We start from the raw sequence: 19,409 nt of genomic DNA, 5'->3' as shown, positions 1-19,409 counted from the left end.
TATATCCCAAACATTACCATTGCATCATGCAATAGCGATGAAACGCATTAATGAGATATTTCACTTTTTTTTTTTTTTTTACACGGAACTTTGTATCTGGTGCATATTTTATGCTCACAGCACCCCACAATGGGCACTAGCCACATCGCCATAGCCACAGGCAGGTGAGTGGCTATGGCATCGACTGTGCAGCTGGGACACGGAGAGATTGTGGATATCCCGTGACCAGCTCCCCAGCTCCCACAGAATGTGCTTACTATTGCACATGAGCAGGCCACGCTGCTCAGTTCTTCAGCTAGGCCCAGTAGTTCCTCGGAGTCCAAGGAAGATAGTCTGCGATTGAAGCAAGAAGCAGGTGTTCTGGACCTGCCCAGCACTCATTTTGCATACAATTGCTGAGCACTGATGACACTAGAAACCTGTTGGTGGCACGGAACTGGCACAGAACCCAGATCTGTCACTAATTATGGGACTTGAAGTAAATCACTTCTCACCCTCGGCCTTCTTATCTGCACAACGTCTGCAGCCTCTCAACAGTTCCCAGCGCGGCTCTCAATGACAGCTGCCTGGGTTACAGACATGCTCTGGCTCAACACTGCTGTCAGGATCTCTGGGGCGGGGCCCGAGTATCGATACTTCAAATGTTGGTGCGGCTAGCATTGAGAATTATGGATCTAGTGAAAACCAAACCATGATGATTTTTAAGTTTGTGAAAATAGAGTTCAGTGGCCCCAACAAACCTTCCTCTGCAGCATGGAGGGCGAGAAAAAAAGATCAGTCTCTCCACGCGACCAACCCATTGATGCACTTTTTACAAAAGAGAACCTTCAATGCCAAGCAGTTGAAATACTACTAACTATTAAGGTAGGATAAGAAAATACTGTCCTGTGAAGTGGCAAAATCAAAGAATCCACATAAATGAATGACATCAGTAGCCCACAGATAGGTGACTCAAGTAATGACAAAGTAGGACTGCAAAGTGCTGATGCTGAGACCAGGCCAGCAGAAGGCTGAAGTGGACCCCAAGAATCCCGTCTCTGGTCACTCAAACACACTAATCCAGGCACCACTCTGAAGGGACTCTGCAGACATAATTAAGGTTACTAATTAACTGACTTTAAAACAGCGAGATTATCCTGGATTGTCTCCCCGAGTCAATGTAATTGCATGAGTGTAAAAGCAGACTGGCAGTCAGTGGGAGTAGACATTTGAGAGGGGCTTCGCCAGCCCTTGCTCTAGGAGACCTCCAGACACAACACAGGCAGCCTCTAGGAGCAGAATGAGGTCCTTGCTGACAGCTAGCATGGAGATGGGGAGACCATCCTACAGGGCAAGGAATGGAATTATGTCAACAACCCCGAAGGGCTTGATAGCAAACTCATCCCCAAAGCCCGGTCTGTGGTGCAGCCCTAGCGACACTTCAATTTCAGCCTTGTGAACTCGAGCAGGGAATCCAAGCAGTTGTACCATGCTATACCCAGACTTCCTGTCTACAGAACTGTGAGATGATAAAGGGGAGTTGTTATAAACTATTAAATTATGACAATTCACTATGGAAGTGATAGAAAATTAATACTGTTTCTAAAAGTCCATTATAGAGTCCGAGGTTGACTTCCTAAACATCAAACAAGAAGATAATTATGTAAAGTATGTGATTGTCTAACTACTAAGCTGTACATCTGAAACCAATACAAAAGAAAATTGAAGAAAAAAAAAAAGAAAGAAAGAAGGTAATATACCTAGTCACTACTGAAACAGGTCTGGAAGGAGAGGGTTTTTAGCAGAGCATAGAAATCTGGAGGCAGAAGGGCCTTCAGAGACAGTCTAGTTCAATCAATTAATGATGGATTAAGAATGCAAAAAAAAAAAAAATTAGATGGTAAATAATTTATGGCTTTGTCTCCTCCAGCTACCTCTGGCGAAGAGTGCTTTGGCCAGCCAAGAAGAATGTCCCAGTGCAGAAACGGTAAAACAATCCCTCAGAGCTTGGCGAAGCTCTCTCCTAAAGTCATTCTGTCCCTCCATTCCAAATCTGCCACTGCCAAAGGGCCTTCTGACTCTTATCCCGCCTTCGGGTTTGCTCTCTTTCTGGAAAACTCATCCAATAACCAACCGAAATGAAATGGCTGGACAGTGGAAATGGAGAAGAAGCAAATGCATTGGCATCCCGATATATTCGCCCACCTCTTGAATTTGGCTGGTGTGTAAATCGGCTCTTGAGTCTGATCACCTCTCGGTCAGGTGATGCATCTATTTTTCTAAACACATGAATCCGGGCACGAGATGACCCAGGGAAAGTGAGAAAGCCAGGGAGAGTCTGTCTCAATCAGCTGCTGGCCTTGCTTCTCCTCTTAACCTCAGGCCTACCCAGGAAATGAAAAACACAGATGATGTGTCAAGGGAAAGGCAAATCAAAACCAAGGTCAAAGTCTCCACCAGACGAGGTAGGGGAAGATAAGGACAAGGAGCATGTATTTTTGGAAAGAAAAGGTGGCGTAGAAGGGGAAAGGGCAGGCTATCTTTGTCCTCGTAAATCTAGCGTGTCCTCATAAATCCAGGATCTTGGCTCAAGAGAGCTTGTTTTCCCTACTTCCAAGTTCAAGTCCCAGGGGTCTTTTGTTTACCACCATGTAGGATCACCACTGTGTAAAACAGGAAACCGGCGTTCAATGGCCCGGCAATTTCTCCTGTATCAGTGGGCTGGTGGGGGAGGGCTGGCAAGAGCTGAACCCTGAAGCACTGCTGAGTCACGGAGACTGTCCACCTACCAAGTCCAAGGAACAGCCACCTGAATGCTTTCCACTGCAGTTGGTTAGAAGAAACCAGTTCTATATCTTGTAGAAGAGAAGTGGTAGGCCTTGGTCTTCCCATCAAACATAAAAATGACTCCAATGAATTTTTCACTTCCAGCCACTTGTGATCCTGCTACCAGTTAAAACTTTGCTTCCAAAGGAGGCTGAGAAGCTTCAGGGAACCCCAGGCTAGTGGTTTACATGGAGCATCATGGGAAGGCTAAAGAGCCGGAGGGCAGGGGAGATAATACACCTGGATGCCCCAAAACATTTCATATGATTCCTGTCCAAACTGAACTCAGCATCTTCTACCAGCCTTGCTTCCAACTGCCTAGTATAAGCGATAAAACTCTGAGAAGGCACATCCAGCCTTGTGTGGCCAGACCCGGCCTCTCCCTACCTCTCATTCCCAAGTTTCACCAACTTCCTTCCCACCCTACCTCTGTCCATGGAGGAATCTTATCAGGGGCTCCAGGTTTGTCACACCTCCGGCCCCTCTGCCTCCTGACCTCTTCCCCCCTCTGTGATGCACCCCCAACCTCAGCTCCAGGTCACCTCAATTTACTGTGTTTCTAATAACATCCCTCTCTCCCTTGGGTTGTCTCTGCACCCCCACTCCCTCGCTCAGTGCCCCAAAAGCTTGGTTTTACATAAATTGTTGAAGGAATGAACAGAGACACTGGATGCTACTAAATAGGTGTGTGGAGGAAGTGGGAGCATGTACTTCCATTGGATGTTGATCTGAATGCTTTCCATGAGCTAGATTAAGCGGGTTCCCCTCACATCAGGTGAAGCGACAGCTTTCATCAGGCCTTCAGTGAGCAACCCCGAGCATCAGAGAAAATCAGCCAGGAGGTCCGGCGAGGCGTGCAGAAGGACAGTCTCATTTTTCTTCTCCCCCAAGTGCTGCGTCCCCGGACTTCAGAAGAAAAGCCAAGCAAACGTGCAATTGGGCTGTCACTTCCTCTTCACAACCTTGTCCGAAAATATAAGCTGACTGCTCACATGTAAAACACGGACCCAATTAAAACCCCCAAGTGCTTCCTGAGAGCAAATTATAACCTCTGTGGACTTTCTCAAAATGGACCAGCTCCTGACATACTCCACACACCAGGCTCTCGTTCAGGGAACACACTTGGGAAGCCCAAATTACAGCTCACTGCTGACCAGACAAGGCTGGCCATCTGGGGCTTTGCCTAAAAGGAACACTTTATAAACTCTGGGACAAGGAAGAGAAGTGTTGCGGAGAGGAGAAAGGAGAAGAGCAGGGAAGCAGGGGAAAGGGTGGAACAAACAAATGAAGCCAGTGCGGGCAGAATGACATGGGAGGAGGAGAACCATGGCCCAAGCCATGTAGGAGATTTACATCTAACGGTGTGAAAGCCAGTTAAAAATAACAAGACACATGATCGGCAGCCTTTTGATGGAAGTCAGTAAGACGGGTGTACTAACCAACAGCACAGCAGACATTCCTGAAGAAAACTGGATTTTCCTATGGTTTCCCTGAACTTTATGAAAAGAACCTTTTTCAATTTCCTTTTCATTCAGTCATGGGTGCAAGCAGCCACATTACACTAATCTGGTTAAAGTCTGGCAGACAGCGTGGGGGTTGAAGGTAGAACACGGTGCAAGTTTCTTGGTCACTGCCAGGCATGGCTTAGTCTCTAGTTTCTTGCTGCTTTTATATACAAACCTGTGCAAAATTCTCCCCAAATCAGATATACTCTTTCTACCTTCCTCCTCAATTTCTTTCTCTGTCCCTCTCCCGCCCCCCTCTCTTTTTCACCCACCTCCTCCCCGTAGCAGGAGAGTAGAGGAAGGCACACAGCCCAATTCCCAATTGCTTCACAAAATGCCCCCGCTCCTGCGCCCCCTCTCCCCAACTATTCCTGGCACTTCTTTGCCTCTGCCAATGGAAGTGGAAGCCGGGCCTTAGAGGCTGGAGCCTCAACAGACTCATCACAACAGGGCCAGCCAGAAGGCCAAGCACTGCAATTTGACAATGACGGCACTTTGGATGGGTTTCAGACAGCCATAGGCTTATTGAATCTGACTTCCTGGCTTCCAGGAGGCAGGAATGGAGCTCCCAAGGGCAGAGGCGCCCACCCATTGGTCGTGCTCACTGGACTCTCCCATGTCAGAGTATCCCGAGTGGCCAGACTGTAGCACTTCATTCATTAAATGAATGAACTCCAAAACACCCGTGCCCATTGGAAATCCTAACATACTTCATTGTAAATGTTTAACCTTATCGTTAGTACTGCCTGCACATCAATTGCAGGATGTTTTGGTCGGTTGGGCAGGAAGACATAGCACTTCGACAAAGTAGGCCTTCCTTTCCTTTCCTTTCCTTTCCTTTCCTTCCTTTCTTTCCTTTCCTTTCCTTTCCTTTCCTTTCCTTTCCTTTCCTTTCCTTTCCTTTCCTTTCCTTTCCTTTCCTTTCCTTTCCTTTCCTTTCCTTTCCTTTCCTTTCCTTTCCTTTCCTTTCCTTTCCTTTCCTTTCCTTTGTCTTTCTTTCTTTCTTTCTTTCTTTCTTTCTTTCTTTCTTTCTTTCTTTCTTTCTTTCTTTCTCCTTCCTTCCTTCCTTCCTTCCTTCCTTCCTTCCTTCCTTCCTTCCTTCCTTCCTTCTTTCCTTTCTTTCTTTTAAAAAAAATATATTTTATTGATTTTTTTTTTTTTTTTACAGAGAGGAAGAGAGAGGGATAGAGAGTTAGAAACATCGATGAGAGAGAATCATCGATCGGCTGCCTCTTGCACACCTCCTATTGGAGATGTGCCCACACCAAGGCACATGTCTTTGCCCGGAATGGAACCCTGGACCTTTCAATCTGCAGGCTGACATTCTATCCTAGGGGTGTCGAACTCAATCAGAGAAGGGGCCAAAATCTAAAATCCAGCCTAAATCGCGGGCCGAATGGTTTACTGAACAGTCATAAACTGACAATGTCATAAACTGACAGCGGAGTGCAGTGATGACAGCGCGGTGCGGGCCACATTGCAAGGCCTGGAGGGCTGGATTTGGCCCGCGGGCCTTGTGTTTGACACATGTGTCTATCCACTGAGCCAAACCAGTTTCAGCGTTAGCAGGCCTTTCTAAGAAAAAAATATCACAAATCAACTAAAAGGTGCAAGACACTAAACACTTAGTGAATTACCTGACAAGCAACACAAGAAACAAAACACGTGCTTCCTGACACTGGAGCTCCGTGGTGGTTCTTGCAGCTCCACACGTGGTTAAAACAGTCATGACGACACCCATCACCGAATGTGGGCTGAGCTGCCGCACACAAGTCCATGTGACTAATACTCCTGTGTGACCAACGATCCTGTCCATACTATCAACACAGGGAGGCTGCTCATGATTTATGACGACAGAGAATTAGCAAGGCCTTTAGCGGGTTAAAAGGCTCCCTCTGCCTGGCGGGTTTTCCTACTTTTGTATGTGATTAATCATTCCGTGACATGTGATACAACCAAGCCTGTTACTATAAGAAACCCTCCCAGAGGCCCATGCATTTGAATAGATCAGTTACAATGACTAGACCTGGGGCTCTCACCTGACGGTGAATGGGTGGTTAATTTATTAGGAGACATATGTTGGATGAGCAGAAACAGCTTGTCTAACAGATGCCTCTAAATCACATTTCAAAGTTAAAGGCAGGGCCCCATAAACACCTCCTTCTGAAACCTGGTCTCTCTCCAGCATTTGCAATACAAGCCAGAAACCCGGGAGTTATCTGGCCCTTTTCTGCACCTCCTCCATCCTGTTTCCTCTGTCAGTGTCACTCTGCAGCATTTCCGATTTCATTTTCTTCATCCTTTCTCTACAGGTGGTCCTACCCACCATCTCACATCGCCTCCAGGAATGGCCTGCCAACACCCACTCAGGCTCTCTTCAATCCACTATTTCATAGAAAAAGTATATTTTGAAGCTTACTCGTTGTCCCCCAATATTCACTCTTCCCACTTTCATTGAGTAATAGAATCCAATGAGAGATATCACCTCAAAGGCAACTTTGCAGTTAACTCTAGTTACATGACTCCATTCTGGCTCACGGGGTGTGTGAGTGGAGGTGGCACGTGCCCCTCTTGCAGGGCAATGCCCATCCCTTCTGCTTCCCCTTCTCCACTCGGGCTGGCATGGATGCTGACAGGATGGCTCACCAAACACATGGAGGAGGGCTACCCAGAGCTGTGTACACTTTGGAACTCATTATGATGAAGTCGGATCCCAGATAAACAGGGTTTAAACATGGGCAAAGGACCAATGAGCCAGTGGTTTTGTGGCCAGCTAGCCCAGATCGTTATAGTTCAACTGAAAAATTCATGGGAAAGAATAATCACACGAAATGTGTGTAAAAATATTAGCTGAAACTTTATTCTCAATACCTATAAAGAAATAAATAAAATTTGCCCAAACGCATGCATTCTGATATGGCTTTTTAAATAAACCTTCTCAATAGAGCTATCCTAATGTGCTGGACCCAGAAGCATTTGGGATTTTAGAACTCATGAACAGTTAGCTGTATTTAGGGGATTATTCAAGCCCACAGAAATGACCATCCTAGGCAGACAGGAATATGATGTTGGTCTAATTAAGAAATTAGACCTGTCTAATTAAGAAATTAGACCTGACTCACCTTCTCCCAAACCAAGTTTCTAAACCTCAAGTTATTAGGGGATTTATCCTATAAAATAAAGAGCTAATATGCTAATTAGACCAAACAGCAGAATGACTGTCTGGACAACCTTCCAGACGAAGCCGGGCTGCGAGGGCTGAGCCCCTTGCAAGAATTTCATGCATCGGGCCTCTAGTCAAATAATAAAAACAGGTAATACATAATGGTTGTACAAAGATAGTAGGGAAGTGCTTAGAAGAAGGAGGCTGGCTTATTACCAGGTTATAGCTGTCCAGGTTTTTGTAGCCTGACCCCCAAAACCAAATTGTATACTGAGCAATGTATACCGAAATGGTGTAAGTGGGACACACATGAGGCTTTCTGCTTCAAACAGGATTTTATTCCTAGACACTTCATATGTATACCAAGATGATGAGCTAAATGAAGAGTAGGTGTAATACGGCCTGAAAATGATCCTTTTTTCCCAGAGATAATTCTGATTTTTCTTTTGATTTTAAATGCACAGACTTGCTTATGTAGAAATCTGGTAAATATTAAAATAATGTAAGATAAACTCTGGATTCCTTTTATGTTACTCTCTCTCTCTAATGAAAGTTCTAAAGAAAGTTGAAAACAGGCTCCATACAAATAGCTATTTCATTTTTAGTTTGCTCTTTATTTTTCCATTGAATATAAAACAAAGTAAGTCAGAGAGTCTGAGTTTATATTCCTTCCCAGAGTAAAAAATAATAATGTCATAAAACATACACAGATAGATATAAAGATAAAGGAGACCCATGACTTTCCACATGTGGGGCATCTATACTGGCCACGCTATTGGGGGGGAAGTGAGGAGGCTGGAATGGTGACTCAGGTAAGTCACCCAGTTATAGCTGTCCAGGTTTTTGTACCCTGACCCCCCAACACCAAACTGTATACTGAGCAATGTATTCTGAAACTGTATAAGTGGGACACAGATGCTATTTGGGGATTTGTCCTATAGAGCTAATAAGAATATAATAAAGAGCTAATATGCTCTGGCACTGAATCTGTGACCATCACCCTCCTCCCCACCCTCATGGCTCAACCGCTGACCCTCACCAGTCTTCGTGTTGTAATAACAAGGAAGGGGAGCTTTCTCAATCCCAGGAACATTTTCTTCATGGGTTCCAAGAAGAAAAGCAGAGCACACGCGATGTTACCCAGGGCAGCTCTTGTCACAAGGCTTCCCAGAGATCTGCTGCCAGCAGAGTCTGGTTGAAGCAAAAAATAAAATTAAAAAATACTTTTCACCAGCCTTCCAGTAGCGTGTGGTGCTCTGTCCATGACCATTTTTGCTCATTTAAGTATTTCAGTGAAAAACTCTATGACTGAGGAAGAGTCTCTCTCCCAGAAGTCATCAGGAAGTGTCAGTTAGTCACCTGAATTGCAACAAATGATGACAACGGAGCTGGTTTCTAAATGATTCAAGTGGCCCATTGTTAAACCTGCATTGTAAATATCCATTTAAACAAGAACCAAAATATTTCACATACTTCAATGTGATTAAGTTGATTGAGAAACATAAAAGTAAATATAAAAGGACAGCACGAGGCAGGAGCTGTGTAAAGGACATAATGGTCCAGAACTTCATGCATCTGCGGTCATCTTAGTTCAAGTGCAAACGCACCGCAATGCCACACTTGAGTGGTCACAGAGCATATCTTGAGAAAGTCCATAATTTGTTTATTTTTCTGCCACTGCTATGCAATAACAATTAAGAATGAACTCAGAAGTCCCTACTGAGAATTCCTTAGAGACAGAATCAATGGTTTAAATAAAATTATTTTTAACATTTAAGAAATAATATAACTGTGCCAATAGGTTTCCATTTAAATTTCCATGTATGTATGCAGATGTGTTTCCCTTATATATTTATTCTGCATGTCACGTAGGAAGATCCTTCACATTTTCCAATGAATTGATGAGAGCAGCTTGAACTGCTTATGAAGAAACGATGTATTTAGCCATCCTCCTTGATAGAGGGGAACACCAAGAGGACAGGTGACTTAATTTGTGCCAACAACCTATCTCTGCATATGACACAGCTTGTGAACAACTGGTATACCTCACATGTCAATCCAAGGTTTAATTTCCATAGCCACAACTGAATTACATCAGCATCTAGAAAATTCAAATGTCCTTCTAATTTTTTCCCCATGACAAGGGCAAAGCAGGCAATAGATTACATAAAAGCATCACAGCTGCCATTCTGAGTTACTCCCAAGGCTCCTCTTGCCCTTTGAACTCAACTGGCACGTGAATTATGTCATAAGACAGTGTGGACGAGTGTTCCGTGACCATTTCAGAGGTAAGTGCTCCCATTCATTCATGCATATTTGACTTCCTGAGTTTTCCTTATAAGGTTTGGGTTTTTAAAAAATATTGTGAAAGTTTAAATTTTGTCAGTTAACAATTCTAAAACGGAACGACCCCATGACAATTTGTCTTCTTCCATTATAATTTTACTTTGCATTGTAGGCTGTAGCCAGTGTCCAAAGCAAACATGTTCACTCTCTCTCTGGAGTGAATTCCGTATTCGGTTGTTTCAGGTGAAGAGCCTGGGCCAATGTCACAAAGTCAGGAAGACGGACTGGAGCCCCTGTATTTGTTCCTTTCCTTTTGGTCCTGAGAATGAGTTTGATTCCACTTTTAGCTGATAATGAGATATTTAAAAATCCTAGATCTAGAAGTCAGAGATCTTATATCTTAGGGATGGGAGGAATAACACCTTAAAAAGGAGATGTGAAATCTACTGATGCCCAAGAGTTCAGCTGTGTCCCTGGGAAGAACTTCAGTTACACACAGTGTGCAGCATCCACTTTCATGGAGGCTTTCCAACTCAAAATTAGCTGGCTGGATTTACCCTCAGGCCTCAGACATCTGTCCTTACAGGCGGAACAATGGGAAATGGCCAAGGCTGCCTTTACTGTGGGTCAGGGCAGGCAGCCCTGCCAGCTTTAATGCCACAGATAAGAGTGAGATGGGCACAGTTTTAACAAGTAACAGGGGATTCATGTTGACATATATATTTGAATATACACTGAGTGGCCAGATTATTATGATCTCTGAAATCATAATAATCTGGCCACTCAATGTATATCCTATATAATAAAAGGCTAATATGCAAATTATCCCTTTGATCAGGAGTTTGACTAGCAGGCAGGCTGGCCAACCACCCATGTCTCCTCCCCCTGGCCAGGCTGGGACCCCACCCATGCACAAATTCATGTACGCCCCCCCCCTCTCTCTCTCTCTCTCTCTCTCTCTCTCTCTCTCTATATATATATATATATATATATATATATATATATACACATACTGAGTGGCCAGATTATTATAATCTCTGAACACATAATAATATGGCCTCTCCTCAACCAGGAGTTCAACCAGCAGGCAGGCAGGCCAACCACCCATGTCCCCTCCCGTGGCCAGGCTGGCTGGACCCCTCTCATGCACAAATTTATGGACCATAAATAGCCTCTAGTGTGTGTGTGTGTGTGTGTGTGTGTATAATTTTAGAGGCCCAGGGTGCACCCTTTCCAAACTGGGACATCCCTTTCATAATCCAGGACTGCTGCTCCCAACTGCTCACCTGCCTGCCTTCCTAATTGCTCCTAACCATTTCTGCCTGCCAGCCTGATCACACCCTAACCACTCCCCTGATAGCCTGATTGATGCCTAACTGCTCCCCTGCCAGCCTGTTTGCCCTTCCCTGCCCTCCCCTGCAGGCCTGGTCACCCCTAACTACCTCCCTTCCAGGCCTGGTCACCCCTAACTGCCCTTCCATACAGGCCTGGTCCCCCCAACTACTCTCTCCTGCAGGCTGGGTCGCCTCCCAACTGCCCTTATCTGCCTGCCTTATCACTACTAACTGGCCTCCCCTGCAGGCTTGATTGCCCCCAACTGCCCTCCCTTGCAGGCCTGGTCCCTCCCAACTGTCCTCCCCTGCTGGCCATCTTGTGATGGCCATCTTGTGTCCACATGGGGACAGGATCTTTGACCCCATGGGGGCAGCCATCTTGTGTGTTGGAGTCATGGTCAATCTGCATATTACTCTTTTATTAGGATAAAGGCCTGGTGCATGGGTGGGGGCCAGCTGGTTTGCCTTGAAGGGTGTCCTGGATCAGGGTGGGGGTTTCCTTGGGGCATGGGGCAGCCTGGGTGAGGGGCCTATGGTGGTTTGCAGGCCAGCCATGCCCCCTGCTGACCCAAGCGGAGGCCCTAGTATCTGGAATTTATTTATCTTCTATAATTGAAACTTTGTATCCTTGAGTGGAGGCCTGGGCTGGCCAGGGTATGTGGAAAGCTTGGCTTCCTCCATTACCAGGAAAACCCACGCCTCCCTCCTGCTCTTTGTGGTGGCAGACATCTTGGTTGGGGTTAATTTGCATACTCACTCTGATTGGCTGGTGGGCGTAGCAAAGCGGTAGTTAATTTGCATATTACTCTTTTATTAGGGTATATATAGACAATGAGTGGCCAATTATGTGTTCAGAGCATTTATCAGCTGTCTGTGATCTGTGACATTAGATTTTGCTCCTAATTCCACATTTGAACCATCCCATTTGAACCATCCACATTTAGTAGACTAAATCCCATTACAATGAAACAACATTAAATTGTTCCACATCATTTGTGTTCTAAACTGTTACTATGCCTTTGAAAGACAGTAATCTGCTAGGAGGTTTGTTCATTTTAGCGACTATTGCCATAGAGTCCTCATTGGTCTCCCTATTTTCTAACTCTCCTGTCTCCAACCCATCTGGATTTTGCTGCCAGGAATCAAATTCCGTCTCTAAAGATGACATTTTCTTGTATATTATTCATCAATGACTTCCCATTGCTTAGGACCCTGATTCCCTAGCGGGCAATCAAGGCCCCATACAAACCCGTCTTGGTCTACCTTTCAAGCTGCATTCCCTTCTACATTCAATTTCATTCAATTTGCTATATGGGTAGGCCCAAACTTTTACTCCCTACCTGGAGTACCCTCTATTGTTCCTTCTCCCCACACTTCACCTCTTTTCATCTTGTAGGTCCTACCAAACTTCCCTGGTCCACCCACAGGCACCCCTTCAGAAGTCTCCCCTCAGCCACTGAGTAGATGGGATTTTTTCCTCTGAAGCTCACTGTATTTTAAAAAAAGATTTTTATTAATTTCGGAGAGGGAGAGGGGAACATCAAGGATGAGAGAGAATCTTCGATTGGCTGCCTCCAGCACGCTCCTACTGGGGATTGAGCCCGAAACCCTGGCATGTACGCTGACTGGGAATCAAACCATGACCTCTTGGTGACAACTACTGCATCACACTGGCCAGGCACTCCACTGTACTTTCTTTCTCACTCTTGTCCTCAGCTTATCACAGCTTGCCTCTGTCCCTGAGGTGAAAAGTTGTCTTCTCTTTTCCAAATTATAAGTTCCTTATGACAACAGAGGTTTAATAAATACAATTAGTGTTAAACTGACACTATTTCCTATTGGAACAAATGTGGACATGTGGTTTACAGAACAAAGTAAATTTCAAAATCACCCAGAGCCTTTCAGCGTGGCCTTCTCATTCTTTGGTGCCCAAAGAGAATTAGATCTAAGACTTCAGAAGCAAGACCTCATCTTTGCCTCCTCTATTATTTTGCATAATGCCTGGATAATTATAGGTCCTGATAAAATGTTCTTTTTCTCCTCCACGAAATGAGCCCTGGTTGAATGGAAGCAGAGCCAACCACCTCACCACAAGGTACATGATCTTTGGGTTTTGATAGTCTTTCTTATAAGGGGAGAAATAACCTTGGGAGTGAGAAAAATTGCCCAACCAGCAACCATAATGTCAACCCACATTGGCAGCACAGACCAGTGATGACTCAACACTAACCTCTTTTTCAGGATGAGCTGGGCGTAGGGATGGGTGCTTTCTGACCTGTCATCTTAAGATGAGAGAAACATGTTTTTAAAGTTAGCAGTTTTATGTTGATCACCATCGCTCAAGTTGTTACCAGAGTGAAGAAAGTTGTTAAATAATGGAAAGATCAATCTACTAGGAGTTAATTTACCTGTGTTTATACTGTCACTTTTAAGCTTCACCTAGAAAATGCCTTTGATCAAGATATTTCAACAGGCTGCTACAAATGAACAATATCTGTGCCATTTCTTCTGGTAAGCACCAACACACATAAACTTCTTACATAATGGATGAGAAAAAATGTTTGACATCTGAATGTTTTTGCTTGTGCTGATAGAAATTTGACAATCAACATGCAACACCCTTTTCCATACGAAGTGGCTCAATCAACCACTGACCTTTTCTTACAAATCTGGGAATCTTTGTCCCCTTAACGGGATAAGGACAAGGATGTTTTTCCTATGTGCAATACAAAACTATGAAACAATGGAGTGTTTATTTTGGCCAACAGTCCTATCTATGTTCCCCCTTCAAAAAAAAAAAAAATCCTGTTTATAAATTCGTAATGCCCAAAAGTCAAGCTGAGAAAAAAAAACACACACACGACTTTAACCTTTCTTTTTTGCTGAAATTTTTAATTTGAACAATGCAAATAAGTCTTTTAAAATTATTTTTTAAAAATAAGAGAGCCCATAAATATGCCCAAACCTTTTCACCCCAAATCCCAAATTTTTCTATTTGCTCCATTTTTTAAATTCAGCTAAGAACTAGGGGATATATAATATATATCTCCTGTATACACACACTTGGAATTTTATTGATTTTAGAGAAAGAGGAAGGGAGCAAAATAGACTTAGAAACATCGATAAGAGAGAATTACTGATCAGTTGCCTCTTGCATGCCCCCTTTTGGGGATCAAGCCTGCAACCCGGACATGTGCCCTGACTGGGAATGGAACTAGAGATTTCTTGGTGTATGGGATGACGCCCAATCAACTGAGCCACACTGGCCAGGCCAGAGAAATAGATTTTAGATAACCAGAACTCTCAACCTGAGTTACATTTTCTCTTTTAAAAAGAGAAGTCCATTTTCCCCCTCTTCTTTAATTAGCAGGTTTCCCAGTAAAGAAAACAATTAAAACAGAAGCAGCCTATGTAACATGAGAAAGATGTGCCAAGTGTCTTCAGCAACCTCCTTCCTAACTAGACAAGCTCTTTGGCAGATGGAAACCATTAGCAAGAGAAACTGGACCGTTTTGGACAAGTTTCAGAGAAGGTCTACAGCATAAACAGCTTTCTAACCTAAAGCAACATTTTAGATGGCATCTGGAGCCCAGGGCATCCCATGCCTGAAAGGCTTAGGATGAGCATGTGGATTGAATCCTGGAAGATGTCGGCCTCAGCAACTGGAGCTTCACAGTACAGACTATAGGGAGCCTCTATCCCCGACACCTTTCATCAGGAGAGCATTGGTACAGACGCTCCTAGTGCCCGATGCTACACCAGTAGAGAGGAGGTTTGTGCTGGAGCCAAGGCAGAGGCCCCTCCGGAACAGATGATGTTCTTGCAAGAAGCAGAATAGGCCTGGCTGGTGTGGCTCAGTCAGTGGTTGAGCATCAAACTAGAAACCAGGAGGTCACGGATTAATTCCTGGTCCGGGCATATGCCCTGGTTTTGTGCTTGATTGCTAGTGTGGACATGCAAGAGGCAGCCAATCATTGATTCTCTCTCTCACCATCATGTTTCTATCTCTCTCTCCCTCTCCCTTCCTCTCTGAAATCAATAAAAATACATTTTTTAGAAAAGCAGAATAGAACTCTTGAGTGTTTCCCTCAGCCTCTGGCCATTCACACACTCAATCAGTCGTTCAGTAAGCATGTTTCAGCACCTATCACAGGCCATGCACTATCCCGGGCACTTATTTCCACGAAGTAAGAGACCAATAAAGATCTCTTATTTCTTGGGACTGACACTGTAGTGATAGAAAATTGACAATAAAAAGTAAACAGAGGAGTGAAAAGAAAACTGTCAGATGGAATAAATGCTATAAAGACAGCATAAAGGGTGATATGATAGAGCTGATAGAGACGGACATGGGTGGGCTGAGGCGGTTACTTTGAAACTGGGGTCCAAGAGACCTGTCAGGTGAACTGAGGCCTGAATAACAAAGAAAACCAATGATGCCAAAGTCTGAGGGGGAAGCATTCCAGACAGGTGGATAGGTTAGAGCAGTGTTTCCCAACCTTCTCTCATGATGAGAATCACCTGGTGGAGTTGTTAAAACACAGATTCCTGAATCCCAACTAAGAAGTGCTAAACTAGAATTTTTTGGAACATATAGGTAAAATTGTATACTTAACTAGTGCTCTAACACAGATGTTATATACAGAGCACTAAGTTAGGTACATATAGGTATGCAATTTTACCTATATGTTCTCAAAAATTCTAGTTTAGCACTTCTTAGTTGGGATTCAGGAATCTGTGTTTTAACAACTCCACCAGGTGATTCTCATCATGAGAGAAGGTTGGGAAACACTGGGTTAGAGGATGGAAGAACAGTCAGTGTGGCTGGAGCTCAGTGAGCTGTTTGTTTTAATTCGATCACCTACATCACCTATGATTACATACACTCATGTAACTATGATATGTTCTTCACACTTGGAATGAAACATGGAATGAAATAACACCATACCCAAGTGCGTACAAGCATAAAGAGGTCTTGGACTCTCGTATACAATAATGACCCTCATGATCTGGATGTCAAGCACTTGACCTTCGTCCTGGTTTACTTCCCAGGACTGATAGATCTGACCAGTTTCTTGCAGTTGAAGACACACAGAGTGCATATGGCTAGCAGGGGAAGCAGGGCAGGAAAACTATGAGAGGGAATAGACCCAACTGTCTCTCCTCAGGGGGTCTCTGACCACAAAGGGAATGCCAGAAAGCCTTTCCTGACTCTTCGGGACATTCGCACAAGGTCACAAGGTACAGTGGTGTCTGCGGCAGTTGTCTCCTGCCACCAATTATATTCCATCTTAAATAATAGTTATTTCAGAATTTGTTTTCTTGCTGCTGACAACCTATCAGCGATTTCTTGGTCGATACTCTTGCAAACAGTTCTCTTTTAGTACCTAACACAGTGTCAGGTACGTAATAAATGTCCAATAAATGATAAATTTCCTTTGACTGGCTTTGGCTTTAATGACCCAATATTCCAATTTTAAGTATAGCAATAATATATATATATATATATATATATATATATATATATATATATATATATATATATATATATATATTTAAGAGAATCCTTAAGAACTTCCATACTATCTGCCCAAGGAAAGCCATGCATGGCATATAGTAGATACTACTCAATGAGGCTTGCTGAATACACATACCCGTATCTGAGTGGACAAATTTATGATTAAATTCCAACAAGAACACTGTATTTGGGGCCGTTTAATTTACTCAGCAATGAGTTGCTACGACATGCTCTGTATTTACCTAAGTGCCACAGCCACATGTGAGTACAACAGCCATGTGTCCTGCTATTACAGAGCTGCTGGCCTCCTAGGGAAGTAGAACTAAGTCATCACACATGTATCTAATCATGTTATAAGAGCTACGAAGAAATACATGATTTAATTTGGGGCTCACAGAAGGCTATTTTGTTGTGTGTGTGTTTTTTTGTTTTTTGTTTTGTTTCTTGGCTAATCCTCACATGAGGAAATTTTCCTATTGATTTTGAGAGAGAGTGGAAAGAAAGGGGAGAGACAGAGAGGAACATCAATGTGTGAGAGACACATTGATTTGTTACCTCCCACATGAGCCTCAAGCAAAGGCCAGGGATCAAACCTTCAACCAAGATATGTGATCTTGTATGGAGTTGAACCTGAGATCCTTCAGTCTGCAGGCCAACGCTCTATCCACCAAGCCAAACGGGCTAGGACCAGAAGGCTTTTTTTCAGGGAGCCTGAAAGACCCAGTCAACTTCATTCCCAATGTAGCCCAGGGTCAATGCCAGCACCTGATCATGGTGTCTCTTTAAGAGCCAGGACTGAAAGCAGGGACCAAGTGATCAAGAACTATGACAACTGATGGTGGCCAGTGTGGCCTCCTGGTGACTGGAACGGTTACTGAGCGGATTTGTGGGGCGTCCTCTTTGGCCGTCGTTAAAAGTGGACGAGAGCTTTTTTATGTGTCCTGCTTGTGTGTGGTCTTGTTCAAAGACAGGAAGATGCACTCAGAACCTAACACTGTCTTCCGCAGCATTCTTTAGCACACCAGGGTTATTTTTTGAACTAAACACTTTCACTATCACAGCCCAGCAATTTCCTGGGGTAGACCAGGAAAAACTAAAATTTATTTAACAAACTGAAAAACAATGTGCGGCCCCTTTCCTCCCATCACACAGGAAGAACCGCTACGTAAAACTGCACTTACACTTTCCAAAAAGCTCTGGGCTGAGGACGAGCATGGAAAAATTCAAGCCCGAAGGAGAAATTTCCAGAAATTTAGAAGGAAGTGAAAACAGGGGGTTATAACAGTTCAGTCCTCGCTGCCAGGAACAGAGTATATACGATATTATTTATGACTGAGGGCTGTTCTGAGAGGCAGCATCTGGTTTCAGTGAGGCCAGCAGCTGGACGAGCACCGCAGCCCAGGGAGATCAACCAATTTGCCAAGGTGACACAGTCAGCGGCTCTTTCCAGATTAGACCACAAGGGCCCCCGGCTCCCTAATGCCAAGAACAAGTCACATGACCAGCAGAGAGTTTTAACACCTCTTGTGGACTCGGAGTGTGTTTTTCGGTTTTCATTTTCTATTTGGGTTTATATTTCCAGAGTCCCAGAGGATCCCTCTTCTTCACTTTTCTCACGTGGGCAGATGAGACAGCCACTGGTTGCCAGTGATGATCCCAACCCCCCGGGCCCTGCACTGGGATCACTCACCCTGGAGGAGCCGGCCCTGCCATGTTCCGCTCCCATTGGGAGGGTGAAGACGGCCATCCAGGGCCAGCTCAGAGCCCTGGGCTGGGCTCTCCACTTGGTCATTCCTGAGGGGGCCCCCGAGGCCCAGGAGAAGCTGGGAAAACGGCAAGTCTGCCAGGAGAACAGTGCCGTCAGCTCTCCCTTCCCTGAGCCTGCTTCTCTAGGGTTACTTTTCACTCAGCCCCGGCTACAGGGTCCCCTCATTCCCTCGCATGTGACTTCCATACCCACTGGGAAAAAGAGGCCTAATTTCTGACGCATGTGTTCTCCACATCCCAGGAAGACAGTGTTGTTTACTACACACTCATCTGGAACCCTTGTTCAGTAAGAAATTTCAGCATTGGTATGACACCAAGTCAAATGACCCCCCACCAATCTCTCTCTCTCTCTGTATATGTCTGTGCACAGACATACACTTTTCATTATTTCTAATGCTATTAATAAAATGTATTAATGTACCTAGGCCAATTTTAGGTAAATTAGGCCAATTTTAAGGAAAGAAAGAGAAGGGAGGGTAGTGAAGGGAGAGGATTATAACCATTCTTTCCAGTGTCTAAACAACCTAATAAGATCAGAACAGAGAGCTGGGGGAATAAACCAGTTAGCAGTGTGAGTGGATCCGTCACATTCTAAATGGCCAAAAAGACTATCAGGAAGGAAACAAGACCATGTAGCCCTTAGATTCTGCCATGGCCATAAGGCACAGCATTGAGAGAACCATGCGAGCTGTGGGAGAGCATGGCTGTGCCCAGAAGATATGCCCTTTAACAAGGAGAAACACATGTCTACTCTGAGTGGCCACATACTGCCTTCATTTTAGATCTGAATACACAACACCTCTAAGAAACACATGGCAATGTCAATATAATAGGATTTATGTTATATTTATGTTCCTTTATATCATGATTTTTTTTTAATTGAAACAAAAATGGGTCCTGACCATAAAAAAAAAAAAGAGAGAGAGAGAGAGAGAGAGAAATGCCATTTTGAGCATAAGGACTTCTGTTTTAGTTTAATAGGAATTCTACTGGAGGCCAGGTACACAAAAATCATGTACCAGGGGGGAGGA

At 44.2% G+C, this 19,409-nt stretch overlaps 1 protein-coding gene across 2 annotated transcripts in view; it reads right to left on the bottom strand.

The window, feature by feature from the left end:
• The window catches only part of GHR (growth hormone receptor), a 193,070-nt gene that overhangs the window by 111,682 nt on the left and 61,979 nt on the right, over positions 1-19,409 (bottom strand). The gene's annotated exons all lie outside the window — the stretch shown is intronic.

Source organism: Pipistrellus hanaki (assembly GCF_964339955.1).
Source record: "Pipistrellus hanaki genome assembly, chromosome: 4".
NCBI classification, from domain to species: Eukaryota; Metazoa; Chordata; class Mammalia; order Chiroptera; family Vespertilionidae; genus Pipistrellus; species Pipistrellus hanaki.
The sequence above is the reverse complement of the archived record's forward strand: the minus strand, read 5'-3'. Positions and strand labels throughout refer to the sequence as shown.